General features: G+C 40.8%; 1 long non-coding RNA gene across 10 annotated transcripts in view; it reads left to right on the top strand.

Moving 5' to 3' along the window:
* Positions 1-14,327, top strand: part of LOC108407354 (uncharacterized) — a 61,016-nt gene extending 46,689 nt beyond the window's left edge. For 4 of the 10 annotated variants that reach the window (XR_001855727.3, XR_001855722.3, XR_001855724.3 and 1 more), the window contains 2 exons: positions 2,953-3,060; positions 3,304-12,481. This is a non-coding gene — a long non-coding RNA (uncharacterized lncRNA). The other 6 variants (XR_012122336.1, XR_012122339.1, XR_012122337.1 and 3 more) reach the window with 6 other exon arrangements.
* Positions 14,328-14,559: the final 232 nt, after the last annotated feature.

The raw sequence follows: 14,559 nt of genomic DNA, 5'->3' as shown, positions 1-14,559 counted from the left end.
GTGATTTGTCAGAAGAGCTGGGTGGGACCAGGACTGCAGTCTGTGGCTGTGGAAAAAGTGTTTCTCTGTGAGAAACTTACAAGTTTGTGTAAAGGTCAAGCCAGGAATGCTGAATCTTAGTAGCAGCCAAACCTTAGCCTTCACCTCAACACTAACTTTGGTTTTTAAACAAAGAGTTTAAATGAGTAATCTGAGGAGATGGTGTCCAAGGGCATTCACATCACCCCATAAGCTGGCACCAAACACTCTTCACTACTCTCCTTCCTCTGTGGGCCACATCTGCACCACCGGGCCACCCCTCTCGTCAGAACAGGCACGGTTCCATGCTGCTTCAACAGAAAGGCCTAAAGTCATCCCCTGGCGTTGGTTTAGGGATTGTTGGTGGATGGTAAGAAAACATTTTCTGAGGCAGGAAGGATATTTCTTTTTCCCTCTGATCTGGAGACAGGCAACAGTTGAGGTGGCGGCTGCTCCATCCACGTGACTCCTGAATGAGGAGGTGAGCAGCGCAGCCCCTGCTGACCTGCAGTGCAAATAAACTCTTGTGGTTATAAGCCGCTAAGATTTAGCAGCATAACCTGGCTTATCCTGACTAACGCCATATTTATGACAGTTTTACAGATGAACCAGTAAATGCTCTTAAAGGTTAAATAGCTGGCCCAAGATTCTAGTCAAGGGCCAGGGAAACCATGCATGTTCATAGACCCTGAGCTCTCTTAACTCTGGCTCAGGCTGACTCTCATTTGTATCTGGCAGAGCCTTGAAACATCATTGACTTTCCCATCAACCACTGAGCCTTCCGTCTAATGAGGTCGTTCTGATCCCACTGGCCTCTGGGAATGAACTTGGTCTTGTAAGAGAGCAAAATAATGGTTTTTTTGGTTTAGCATCACAGGTAAGATGACCAACCATACCTGTTTGCCTGGGACTAGAAGATTTCCTAGGATATGGCACTATGAGTGGTAAAACCAGGAAAGTCCCAGGATAGCTGGGACCCTTTGGTCACCCTGACTGCTGAGGTGACATATCTTAGCAACACTTAAGAATTATGCAGTGTAAAGTCCCATTCAACCTTGTAATTTTTTCCATCATAATATTTATTGCATTATATTATAAATGGCTCACACTGCTCAGTGTCTGTCTGCTCACAAACTCCTGAACTCCTGAGACCAAGGACTGTTTCTTTTACATTTCTATTCCCAATACCTTGTATATCTCCTGTCACTTCAAAAGAGTACAATAAATATTTATTGAATGGAGGAATGAATGCTGTTTTTCCATTGCTTTTCATTCCCCAAATTGATGTGGTGTGATTGGCTTTTTCTCCTTTGAGGATCAATTGCCTAGGTATTAGTTTCACTATAAAGGTAGGAATCATTCTTGACTGTGGCTACAAGCTTGCATGAAGCTTTCAGTGTGACCAAAGTGTACAATTACATAAACCCACCACTCTGTTTCAGTATAAACTGATTCCTTATTAGACTGACTGAATAATTGAATCTCCTTGTTTGGCATTTGTTTAAAGATAGAAGGTCATGGGACACATGGTGGGTATTTGAGGCTGTGGAAACATATGTTATAAATTTGGTTTTGCTGTTTTTGGTAACTGGCATTATTGTGACTGAAGACCTGGGCATCCCAAGCCTGCCCTCCACCCTTGGGAATGCATAATAACATACCCTCCAAACACAGAGGCAGGAGGAACAATCTCTGTGGGCACGCCTCACCGATGGGCCGCGTTCTTGCCCAGTTAAGGACAGCACACAGTGGGCTGAGAAACTTGTTCGAGAATAAGATCCAGGTCCCACCCTGTTGAATATATTTAATAATATTTTATGAGGTGTGAGGATTGAGTTTGGTAACACCACTTACAGATCAAGTCCTCAGATATCTTCACCGAGTTCCTCCTAAGCTTAGTGCTCTTCTGAGGAGTAATTTAAATCCTATGAAGAGGCCCTGTGGAGTGGGAGAATGAACAAGTATTAAGAGAACTTAAAACAAAATCCCATCCTCCATTTCTCATCTGCAAATGGGTTTAATAATACCATCTATCTTTCTTACCTTATTAGATAGTTTGTGAGGTCCAAGGAGATTAAGTCAGTGAAAAGAGGTTAATGATTGTGAAATGCAGAATGAATATATGATAATATAAATGGTCTACCTCTGTCACTTCACTTGATCCTTTCCATCCTATAACAAAACCTACCTAAGCTTGCCTTCTGCTTTAGGTCTTCCTTTTATTTTTCCCAGTATTTTCCTTATCACAGGACTGGAATAAGCATTTGCTGTGTGCCTTGTATGTGCATTCTCTCCACAGTGGTACTTGTGACACAGGTGCCTTTATCTTAATTGTACATACAAGTACTAGCCCATAGTAGTTCATGTCCAAGATCGCACAGCCAGACCTTAGGTTTAAACTCAAGTGTGCCCAAGTCATTGCCCATGTGAATTTCCATCACACCATCCTACCTTCCATGTTTTAGAGAGTTTCCCTCCACTTTTTTGGAGTCTTTGATTTGATGTTCAAGTTCACATTTTAATTTCCTAGACTTGATGATGTTCTCTCACCTTTTGTCACTCCAGGCTGAAGTATCCCACTCTTTTTTCTGGAAGTCCTATTTCCTGGGCCCTTGTACTTAGTTTTGTTTGGATCTTCTTGAGCTGTAACAGCTAAACCTGCAGGTAATACTCCAGGTGCAGGCCCTCCAGGGTTGGGTACCAGCGCAGGATAAGGTTTCTGGATGTATTTCCGATACTCATCATGACACCCAGATTATTATTAGCTGTTCTGGCTGAAGTAGGACAATTCCAGTGGGACATCCTCCAGCCATAGCCAGCAACCATGTGACCTGCTGTTAGGGAACATGATGTCATGAGGTCTCTAAAATGATGTCATTTCTGTATTCAACAAGTTCTTTAAAAGCACCAACCCTGTGCCAATCTGTGTTCTAGTTGCTGTGGGTAAGGTGGAGAATAAAACACCCAAGTCCTGTCTTCATGGAGCAGCATATTGAGTGGCTTCCCTTTTTACATAGGAGGGCCAGGGACTTCTCTGATAAGGTGAGCAGAAATTTGAAGGAAATAATGGTTTTTCTCTGGGAAGAACATTCTAGGCAGAGAAACAGCAAGTGCAAAGGTCATGGGGAAGCTACTTGCCATGTTTGAGTATGCCAGTACGGTTGGAGCTCAGAGGGAGTGGAAGGGATTGGGGAGGTAAGGTCAGAGCTTTAAGGTCAAGGTGAGGCAGAATGTGCGTGGTTTTGTAAATTATGGTTAATGATTTGGTTTCTTTTCTGTGTGAAGTAGGAAAGCATTGGAGTATTACGAGCAAAGAACTGGCCTGATCCGACTTCATATTTCAAGAAATTCACTGACTGGTCTGCAGAGAAGAGGCTGTGGGACTGGAATCGTGGAGGCAAGGAGGCCGTTAGACAGCTCGTGTAACAATCCACTTGAGAGGCAGTGGTGGCCTGGGATAGGCTTATGGTGGAGGTGAGGGCAAAAGGACTTTGGATCATGTTTATAGTTACACAGGAGAGAAAGGGAAGAGTCAATGATGACTCCCAGGTTTTCAGCCTGAGAAATTGCAAGAACTGGCTGAATGAATTCGCCCTTCATCTCTGAGTGAGGAATATTCTAGGAAGTGTGTTTGGTGTGTGTGTGTGTGTGTGTGTGTGTGTGTGTGTGTGTGTGTGTGTGTGCGTGCATGTTTGTATATCGCAGCAGAGAATTGTAAAATGAAAGTAAGAGATGTATTTTGTGTATTTTAAATTTGAGCTACCTCCAAGTAAGGATTTTAAGCAAGTGGCTAGATATGAATGTGACACGTTTAGAAGAAAGGTTGGGGCTGGAGTTTTCAGTGGGTGATCTTAAAAGGCCCGAGGCTAAATGAGATTACTTAGCTAGATAGATAAATTCATAAAAAAGGGGTCAGAGCACTGAATCCTGGAGCACTCCTACACACCATTTAGAGCTTGGGGAAAGAGAGGGAAGCAGCAAAGAAGAGCAGTTGCTTAAAAGCAGTTTTGGTGGCTGTGTGGCAGCAGCTACATAAACACTGGGTTTCTATATTAGAGATCTGCTTCCAAAGTGGGGGGCCACCAGGGAATATTTATGCTTGTGTGTGGCCACTACTCAGGATCACTGCCAAAAAAGACTCCTTTCTTATCATTAAAAAATCTGCAGAAGATTGGTCAGTTACTGCTAAGATGGAAAATTAGCTTGAATTTAATTAGTTTCAATTAGGGAAATTTGCTTAAATGAAAAGAAAGCAAAGAGATTGTATATATTCCATAATATAAGCATATCTATAATATGATAGAAACAAGAAACTCTTGATACTATGGATATACAAAACATCAGCCTGTGCATTTATAAACCCACACAGCATGTGGTATATAAATTCAGGTATCAGAATGCACATTAACAAAGTCATCTATACAATACATGAAAACAAAATTTGGGCTTTGGAACTCTTTTTCTCTCTGATTGCAATTGGTGTTTAGTTTTTTAGGTAACCCCAGAGGAAGCTTGTTTAATGCATGATGTATTTCAGGTGTGGATCTAATTGTTCAGTTTTGAATTTTCAACCATGTGGTTAAAAGTTTTCTTCAGTTGCATTTTTAGACAACAGCAACTGCCTCTCTGGTTGACAACAAACACCGTAAGTATAATAAGGATGAGATATTAATAGATTAAAAAAAAACATTCTCCCTCTATCTTGTGGACCTCTGCACAGCCCTGTCCCTAATTGGGCCACCTAGAAGTGGGGAAGGGAATGCAGAGCCAGAGAATGAAGGCATCAAATTCTTGGTTAAGTATGAAAAGTGTTGATCTTAGTATATAAGAAAAATAATTTCAAAAGAATAAAGGTAGAGAAAAAGCTTCTTTGGGCCACATCATAGAAGAGTGAATTGGAGAGGAAATGGGAGGCTGGGACACTGATGGGCTGTTGAGAAGGGGTCCTAACCTGCAATTTACCCCATTATTTCCAAAGATCTGTGTGGGGTAAAATATTGTGACTTCTCCAAACATCACATGTACTCACACCCCACCTGCTAAGTCTTAGAAGGAGCTCATTGTTTCCTCTTAGTTTCAGAGGTGGGGCTCGGAGACAGGTCTGCACCAATGGGATCACCAGGGATGTCCAGTGGGCAATGGTGCTAGGGACTGGGGACCTTGGGGGAGGAGACACAGTGGCTTTGAGCCTTCTCCTCTGCAGAGTGGCATCTTTAGGATGAATGCTCTGTTTCCCTTCCATGTGTCAGGGTGGCAAGATGGGCTGAGGCTGCCCGTGTTTGGGAGAGGCTGCCATCCTTGGCAGGCCTAACAAGATGTGTTGAGCCTCTTTTTAGATGTCTCCATCTCCATCCTTTCATACTTCTTGAGGAGCCTCCTTTGTGCCCGCAGATGTATGTTTGCTATCTGCTTCTTTGTGCTCCAACACTACCTCTATTAAGCATTTCCCTTACTGCACTATCTACTTGTCTGTCTGCCCTATTGGGTTGTGAGTCTTTTGAGTATAAAAACCAAATTATGATGATTTTTATATTCTCCAAGATCCAGGGTAGTGCCTGGGTCATGGTAGGCAAGCAGTAACGATTTGTTATGTTATAAAGGAAAACAAACACGTTCATTGTCTATGTCTTGACTGTTCTCTTACCTGGTGTGGGTAACTGGGTTAGGTAGAGTAGAGTGACTTGGCCTAAACTTAACGATGTTAAACAATAACTAACCACCTGCAGTGTTATCTCGTCTTTATTTCCTTTCCTTCAGATAACAGATTGAAGCCTATTTTCTCTGGAAAGCCCTTGCTGATTATCCATCTTACAATCTGCTAGCCAGTTTCCTTTCTAAGACGTTTCCTGTTACCATTTTGACTGTAGCCATAAATACGGGTTCCTAGATTTTATTTCTCTTTTTTGCCACATTGTGTTCTTAGAAATCATGTCTTCCATAAAACGGAACATTTTCTTCTCTAGGACAATATTGTAATTAAAAGCTGACCAAGGACTCAGTATCAGATAAAATATACTCAGGATCAATAGCATGTCAAAAAGACAAAAGCTACAGCTGCAATCCTCTAAAATAATTTAACAGAGTAAAATCATGCCCCAAGTGCTATGAAAGCGTCATAACTGTATACAGTTTATTGATTATATAAGGATACTTGGAATTATGTAAAAACATAAAATTAAACCCTACTCTGTCATATTTGCCTAAAATTAATATACACACTAAAACAAATATTTTCAACACATTAATGAGCAGCAATTTATTCTGCTTTTAAGTTATAAATGGAATAATGGAGGACAAGATGGTTTAGACCTCTTCTATAAAAGTCAGTCCAAGCACAATATCCACCATATCATAGATAAGTTTCACAAATGCCTAGGGTACCTAACTGGTTTTCTTGGTTTCACTGGAGATGGCTGGTAATTGTAGGTCTGCTTTGTTTATGTAACTGTATTCCTATTATGTTAATGTGTGTGCACAATTTAATTAGTAGTTTGAAACCTATACATGCTGAAGTTACTTTACAAGAAGATATGTCAAAGAATTAATCAATCCTCCCATGTTTTCTTCCGTCTCTACTTCTATAGCTTTTCTTCTTCCTTCCTAATTACAACTCTTAAATAGAATTCGTGCCTCATATCGAATTTACTGTGTATCATAATTCCTTCAAGTGGTAAAGATACCTCAAGACAAATGCTGGGCATAGAAGACACAGGGCATAAATATGCAAAGAAGTAAAAAGCTAACCTTTTCAAACAATAAGGCTTCTCTCTCACTTACCAACTTTACATTTCCCTGTATGGCCCCGGAAGATGACTGGTTAGCCAGAGACGGGTAAGATTCCTCAAGGGAGGAACAACCTAAGACAGGCACAGTCGCAGGAGGGCCATCAGGTGAGAAATTGGGGATCAACAGAGGTGAGGCTTAGAACCCCACCCCCCCTGTTTTGAGAGAAATCTGCATCTGTGGATGTTTTGTTGCCCTTGTGTAGCTTGGATTAATACTTAGTCTCTAGGCACACACCTGATCATCTACATTTGCCCTCTTACAGCACTAAACTATGTTTTCTACCTTTATCTTGCATCTACCTACCACTTCAGTATTTTATTAAAAATAATAATCATAAAGAGAGAAATGTGGTATCCACATATAAATCAAGTATAAAAATCAAACGAGTATTCATATTTGAACTGATTGTTTATAGTTCATAATGCGTGATCAAAACCGAAAGTTTCTGTGAAGACTGCCCTTGCACTGTTCACCATGTAACTTATTCACTATGTAAGAATTTGTTCTCCATGTAAGAACTTGTTTGTTATGCTTCATAAGATTGGAGACTGACGAAAATTAGGCTTGGGGTGGATTAATGATTGTGCATTGAGCATTGACTCCCCTATACAGAATTTTATTGTTGTTAACAACCATTTGATCAATAAATATGAGAGATGCCCTCTCAAAAAAAAAGTACAGAGTACAGACTTCCAATTGTAAAATAAATAACTAACCGGGATGTAATGTATAGCATAAGGAATATAGTCAAAATATTGTAACAACTTTGTATGGTGATAGCTGGTAGCTAGAATTATCATGTATATAAATGTTGAATCACTGTGTTGTACACCTGAAACTAATGTAATACTGTGTGTCAACTACCCCTCAATAAAAAATAATTATCTACAAAAAAAAAAAAACCCAAAAGGGCAATGGAAACAACAGCAAAGAGTAGCCTGCTCTAATACGTCAAATGAATGCTTTTAATAAACAAATTTTCAAATTGGAAAAAAAAAAAGTCCAAGCAGGTTAGAAGCTATGCCCCTTTGCCCTTCCTAGGTGTCTTCTCCAAAGCAGACCTTCCCAAGTAATTGAATTGATCCTGTACTGCACCCAAATTAGTAGTCTTAAGAAATGCTTTCTGTAGCTTACGACCCAGTATGTCTAACCTTCTTCCTCTCCCTCTCTCTTTATTTAAAGCTAAAGGTGTATCTACTCAGTAAAGACCAAAGCACAGCTAGGGAGATACGTGAAGTGGCCTTCAATCACTGAAGCTCTACTTCCTTCTATGAATGATTCTTCTTTATTTAATTTTTATTGTAAAATCAGTAAAACAATTGCTGCTTGTGGAGCAAACTAAAAGAAAAAAGAAAACCCTCCAGAATCTTTGTGACCTGGTTTCTAAGAGGTTGGGTTGTCATTACATAACATAAAATTGAATGAAACAATTCAATCCACATTTGCTGAAGGCCTACTATGCACTGGGTCTGATGCAGGGCTTAGATGAAGGTGCCACCGACTGGCCTGCAAGGAGCCTGGGCAAGGTGTGGGGTTAGGAAAGCAGCGCTTGAGGCTCATGGTGGGAACTTCCTATAGGACAATAGTGGACTTGGGAGCCCCTCTCTGGGGTGTCTCAGTCATGTGACCAATGGGTTTTTTCTGTGGTCGATACCGATCTGCAGTCATGACTGGTAAGGGGAAGGACATTTAGAAACTGTTCAACAAGAAGCCTCTGTGTTTTCTAGTGAGATTTCAGTACTGAAATTTGCTTCATGTTTAATTAAGAAAAATGTCATAATCCCATTGAAAACTTAAATAGGATTATCATAATGTTTGGTAAAGGTTGATATTATAGGCAATAGGGAAACCAATTAAGGAAATACAAGGGTGAGAGAGTAATGTTGAGGAAATAATCCTCTTATCCTTGAGGTGGGGAACAATTGAAGTGGAATTGTTCAAAAAGGAACCAAATTGGATGGCCTAGCCTGGATTTATATGGTTTAGCTATTACTTTTCAGAAGACACCAAGTTCCACATTTCCATGAAAACAGTAATTGTCCATGTGCGTGGTAGAGTCTGGAAGAAACAAGTAGCATCAAGGATAAGATTATTTCCAAATAATCTATTAAAAAACAAGAACATGGGAGCAAAGAATTTGTGAGTGCAATTCAGATGTTGGTGATTATATCTAATTTTGTTTGTCTGGAAAGTTGTTGCTGTATGACAGACTTATCTACCTTGTTTGACTTATAAAATAATTCTCGTGACTTTTGATAAGGATTAATACAATCAGAAACAAGACCACAAATGTTTTCTTTTTCTCAGGGGCAATAAAGTCCTGTGTTTGGAGGCATTATTCTGCACTTTATATATATTTTGCCTAGAATGCATTTCTAAAAATAGCGTATGACCTCAGTGGAAAATTCAGCATAAACTGAGTTGTCTCTGTAAGCATAATGCTGTGGAAGTCAAAATATATGCAAATAATCAAGCAGGAGGCCTGAGAGCTACCTCCCCTCCTGTCTCCACTGTAGTCCCTCCTACCTGCTCTACCGTCCTGTTTCTCTTCCCTCCAGCTTAGCCTTCACATGGACTCCCAGGTTATTTGAACTGCTCAAACCTCGCTTCTACCAGACTCCCTTCAGTGACTCCCTTTTGTACTCAGTGGAAGGCCAAACTCTCTCACATGGTATATGACACCTCTGTGATCTGAGTTTTGAGGTTCATCGCCCACTGTTACCCAGTACACACATTATGTGCTCACTGTTCCTCATTCTTCAGCAAGCTTCCCTTATGTACCTTCACACTTTTGCCTGTAATACACCTTCTGCCTGGAAAGCGTTCAAATATCACCTTTTCTGTGAAAGCATTTCCAATTCCTCCAGGAAAAAGAGAGGTCCGTCTCTGCTTTCATGCTATTATAGCACTTGTCAAAACACTTTGTTGATATTTGTCAAAATGGAGCTTTCTTTTTATGTCTAAGTTTCCACTAAGACCCCCGAAGCTTGAGATAGAAAAAACAGCTAAGTACTACCATATTTCAGAGTAGGATGGTAGACCATATGTGTGAGCTCGTAAAGGAGATGCTGTAAAGCCAATTTTGTGAGCTCACGATCTACTTCAGGATGCAGAATTGCTGAAGGGTCTGCGGGGGAGGGATGGTTTCTCCCAGGAGCACTGACAGTGTGTGCTGCGTGGTCTCTCTCCCAGACTGCAGTGAGGGAGTGGAGGGAAGGACTTCCCTCTCCCCGCAAGTATAGCAAGAGCACTTCCACAGGACCGTCCAAAGAGAAAAACAGAAATCCTATGGGGTGTGAGAGCAAGGGGATAGTCATTGGTTCTGTGCCTGAGAACTCTGAGATCATGGGCCTGGGAATGGGGTCACATCCCTGCTGGCAGAGCAGAGAGAGACAGGCTTTTGTGGGGAATAAGGTTCACTTTCACCCATGATGACTGGCAAGAGTGTTTAAGTGTTTCGCATTGACCAGGCATGGGACTCACTGCAGTGCAATAGCCTGGAGCCACTTTAGAATTCTGTCCAAGAAGATAGCCGGAAGAGGGCAGTGACTCCAGTGGAGGGGTTGTGGCTCTGCATGACTCCAGTGGAGGGGTTGTGGCTCTGCATGGCCAGAGGCGGAGAGAAGAATTAGAAGCCAGAAGTCATTGCCCTGTCAAGGGGGCTATTCAGAACCCCCAGTGGGAGTACCTCTGATGCTCCCACTAGAAATCTCCCTCATAGGAGCAGTCAGCTCTACACCCTTTAAGGCCAGAGAGCGCTGCTCCCAGGTCAGAGGAACACTGGAGAGTTAGGAAACCTCCTATTTATCTGTCTCACCCCTATGACTTGGAAGAACCAGAGATAGTATTGGGAGGGGACAGAAGAGGAGCACCAGGCAGGGAGACAGAGGAGAAGTTCACTGGACCCCTTCTTCCCCTCTGTTTGCTCCCCAGCCTGCGGCAGGCCTGGCCCAGAGAGCCGAGAAGTTTTAACTTTGAATGAGGTTCAGATTACTGAACTAAAATGAGACTGTTTTTGAGACTAACAGAGACAGAGGGACTTTGCACTAAGAATGTTCAAGAGTTTATGGAATCTGCCCAAGATTTCATTCACTTTCCATATAGGGAAGATAGAGTCTACAGAACAAAGTTAGAGCCCTAGCTGAGAGGAATTACAGACTCCCCACTCCAGCCCCGTTGCTCAGTATGCCAGTTACATCTGTTCATTGATTTGTTGCCCTCTTTATACGGAGAGCTTCTTGGTGATGGAGGGGATACAAGAGTTGAAGGGTTGCGTATATGGGAATAGAACCATATGTCATATTTATCTTTATAAATCTTGATGAATTAGCCCCTGCCATATAGCAAATGTTTGTTGGATGAATACAAGAACAGATTAATTGCTAAATGGGGAATCATATAGTAGTTCAGGGTCCAGACTTGGGCTTTGCCACTTCTTAATTGTGAGGTCTTTGATCAGTTCCTTAACCCTATAAATTGTGTTTTCACTTACCTTTTGAAGTACTTTAAAGTCGAAATAGTACTTACCTCATAGGATTTAGAGGATTAGATGTGAGATTATGCATGTATAATGCTTAGTGTAGTGGCTGGTATATAATGAATGCTCAGGAGATGAGAATTATATTCTCATCATTATTGTTGCAGTGGTTAGAGTTGGAGTTGCACGGATTCATATGTGCTGACCACTCCCCCACCCTAGCTGGGCCTGGTGTCCTTGATCTTGATAGTATGTCCTTGACCCACCTGGGCCTGATGACTTTGATGCCTGGGGTCCCTCAGCTTCACCTTTTCAAAGAGGAAGCTTGGTTTTTCTGCTAGGCTGCGGAGAGACAGCTGCCCTGCTTCACTGGGTAGAGAAAGTTCTGGGATGAAGTGCTTTTACAGGGACACTCAGTCAAGCCTTCTGTTTTCAGCCTCCCTGAACTCCCACTTTTAGAGGTATGTAGAATCTCATTCCTGTCTCTCTGGGGTTCTTTGGCACAAACCAGCTTCCTTCTGAGCTTCTCCCAAAGCTGTTTTAGTTCCTTGGCTTTGCTAAGTCAGTACCATTGACTTTCTAGCCTCCCATGTTTTGTTGCTTTTGCTTCCCCTTTGCCCCTGTGTGCTTATGCCCTAAACAAAATCCTTTTACCAACATGTGGGCAGAAGGCAGTGGAGATAGAGAGAATCTACAATAAATATGAGTGTTTAGTCTGCTACGTAGAACTTGAAGTAGGTGAAACTTTCATGAGAATAAACAATGGTGGCTGTAGAAAAGAATTGAGTTGGTAAAAGTAATTGTGGTTGTAAAAAAGATATAAAGTGTGTGTTTTTATTTTTATACATGTAAAGTTAATAATACAAAGCAGTGCATTCTATTCTGCAAAACATATCTGTAGAGATGTTAAGTTAATATAAAGCAATGAATGCTATTTTGCAGAATAAACATGTAGATAATACATGTTTCACCTTTGGATAAGTTTGCAATCACCATGGGCCAGTTTATCAGAGAAGGTTTCATGGCAGAAGTGGCAGTTTTCCTGGACTCTGAATAATGGGTAAAATTTGGATTTCTGAAGGGAGTAGGTCTCTATTTAACCCATTTCTTTATGAGCAATCATGTATATAACCAGGATGGTATCTACTATAGTAGCCATCGCTTTGGGCTTCTCAACATGTTTTTCCTTGTTATCCTTCATTTTGATAAGAGACGAATTCTCACTTGGAGAGAATCAATCCAGCATGACAGAGAGAAGCAGAGCCTGGAGACAGAGACAACTAATGACAAGACTTGAGACCTATCCAGCTACATCCAAAGCCAACATACCCCGGGACTTCTAAGTTCAAGAGCCAGTCAATTCCCCCCTTTTTTCTTAAGCTAGTTTTATTTGGGTTTCAGTCACTTGCATCAGAAAGAGTCCTGACTAATATGACAGAGTAATGAGATGGTATTAACTCTGAATTTTAGAAGGACACCACAGTGGGTAGCGTGAGACCTCAATTTATCATCTGACTTGAAATTATAACCTGCAGGGTGTTTCTCCTTAAGCTTATTGGTGGTAGATAATTCTTATTCTTTTATTCAAGGCAGTGTGGGAACAGACTGGTGTCTGCATTTTTCCTTTGGAGCTTGTTATTTTTCTCAAACAGATGAGTTATTTGTAAGCAAAAATTAAAGATAAAAATCAATTCCCATCATCTTAAAAATACGTGGGGAATATGTCCCTGGAGTTAGGAGACCTGCAGAGCGATTCATGTATAGAGTGCTGCTGTGAGGTCAGCCCACCGAGCCCCCATAACTCAGGAACTGAGAGTTTGATGCTAATTGATTAGAAAGTTTTGCTGCAGCAGCCAGGGTGAAAATAGCAAATCTCTAGATAATCTGGAAAATTACTTAGTAACAGCTAACTAGTAACAGCTAATTGATAAGTCAGCACACGCTGTAGGTCTATTATTGTTTTGAGTACTTCTTGTATGTCACCACAAATCTGATCAAATCTGGCTATTGTCATTGTTCCCATTTTCCAGGTGAGAAAGATTAAGCCAAGAGAGGCACCCAGGCAGTCTGATGCTAGCATGACATGTTCTTCATCAGGACACTACACTGCTCTAGGCTATTAGTCCATTTACAGAAGCTCCCTTTGTTTAGCAGCAAGTCCCAGGTCTCCCTGACAAAGCAAGGTTTGGGGCAAGAGACAAAATTACCTGGATAATAAGGAAGAAGGAAAAAAATCAGTTTCTGTATGAAATATATTCTTCCATTTGTTTCAGTGGTGGCAGATTTTTCCTGGAGGTTTTAAATATTGTTCAGTGAATGGTTATCAGTATTATTGGCAAAGAATAAAGAGAAATAAAAATAATGATTTAATCATGTCTTTTTATCTGGAAGGAAACACTTCAAAATCATAGTTCTCCACCGTGGATAATTTGGCAATGTCTGGAGGCTTTCTGGCTGTCACAACTGGGAGGTGCTACTGGAGTCAAGGGGGTAGAGTCCAGGGATGCGCCCTTCACTACACAGGATGGCTCTCCCCTCCAGCCCCAGAGGAATTATCTGGTCCAAGTGCCAACAGTGCCCAGGCTGAGAAACGCTACGTTAAACATTAAAACAACAAAGATTCACCGAGTATATTTTTCATGATCTATGTGAACACACTTCTCCAAGCACAGAAGAATTTGAAAATAGGAGACAACATATTATCTTGGCAAGTGCAGAACACAAAAATAACTTCAAGGAAATGACATAACTTATGTTGGACATATGAATAGTGTGATGATCTGGAGTTTCTAATTAGGAAGAAAATGAATGTATCAGTTTAAGCAAAGCTCTTTGTGGTTTAGAGGGGACAGTTTTCAAAACTGCCAACTTATGATACAATTATTGAAAAAAATCTATTTTCTTATGATGAGACAGCTTAAATTCATCAGCAAATGGCCTTAGCAGACTTTTCATAATTCTTTGAATATTTTTCAACAGTGAGGGCTTTAGTTACTCTAGTAAGACATGACTTAATTTAAAAAAGGGAATTTTTATCTAAATGGGAAAAGAACACAATTTAGATTTATTAATATGAGACTGAAAGACAGAATTCTCCTACTTAGAAATCAGAAGACTCAGTACTTTTCATGATGATCTTAGTCTCCTTAATTTGAATATTTCAAAACTAATTATATTATGAAAATTGAATGCCACACACCAATTCACTTAGATCATATTGATCATGATGAACTAATTTCTATAGATTTATGATCTGAATAATTTATTATTGGGCAACC

This window comes from Manis javanica, chromosome 10 (genome assembly GCF_040802235.1).
Source record: "Manis javanica isolate MJ-LG chromosome 10, MJ_LKY, whole genome shotgun sequence".
Lineage (NCBI taxonomy): Eukaryota > Metazoa > Chordata > Mammalia > Pholidota > Manidae > Manis > Manis javanica.
This window is presented reverse-complemented; position numbering and strand designations above follow the sequence as displayed.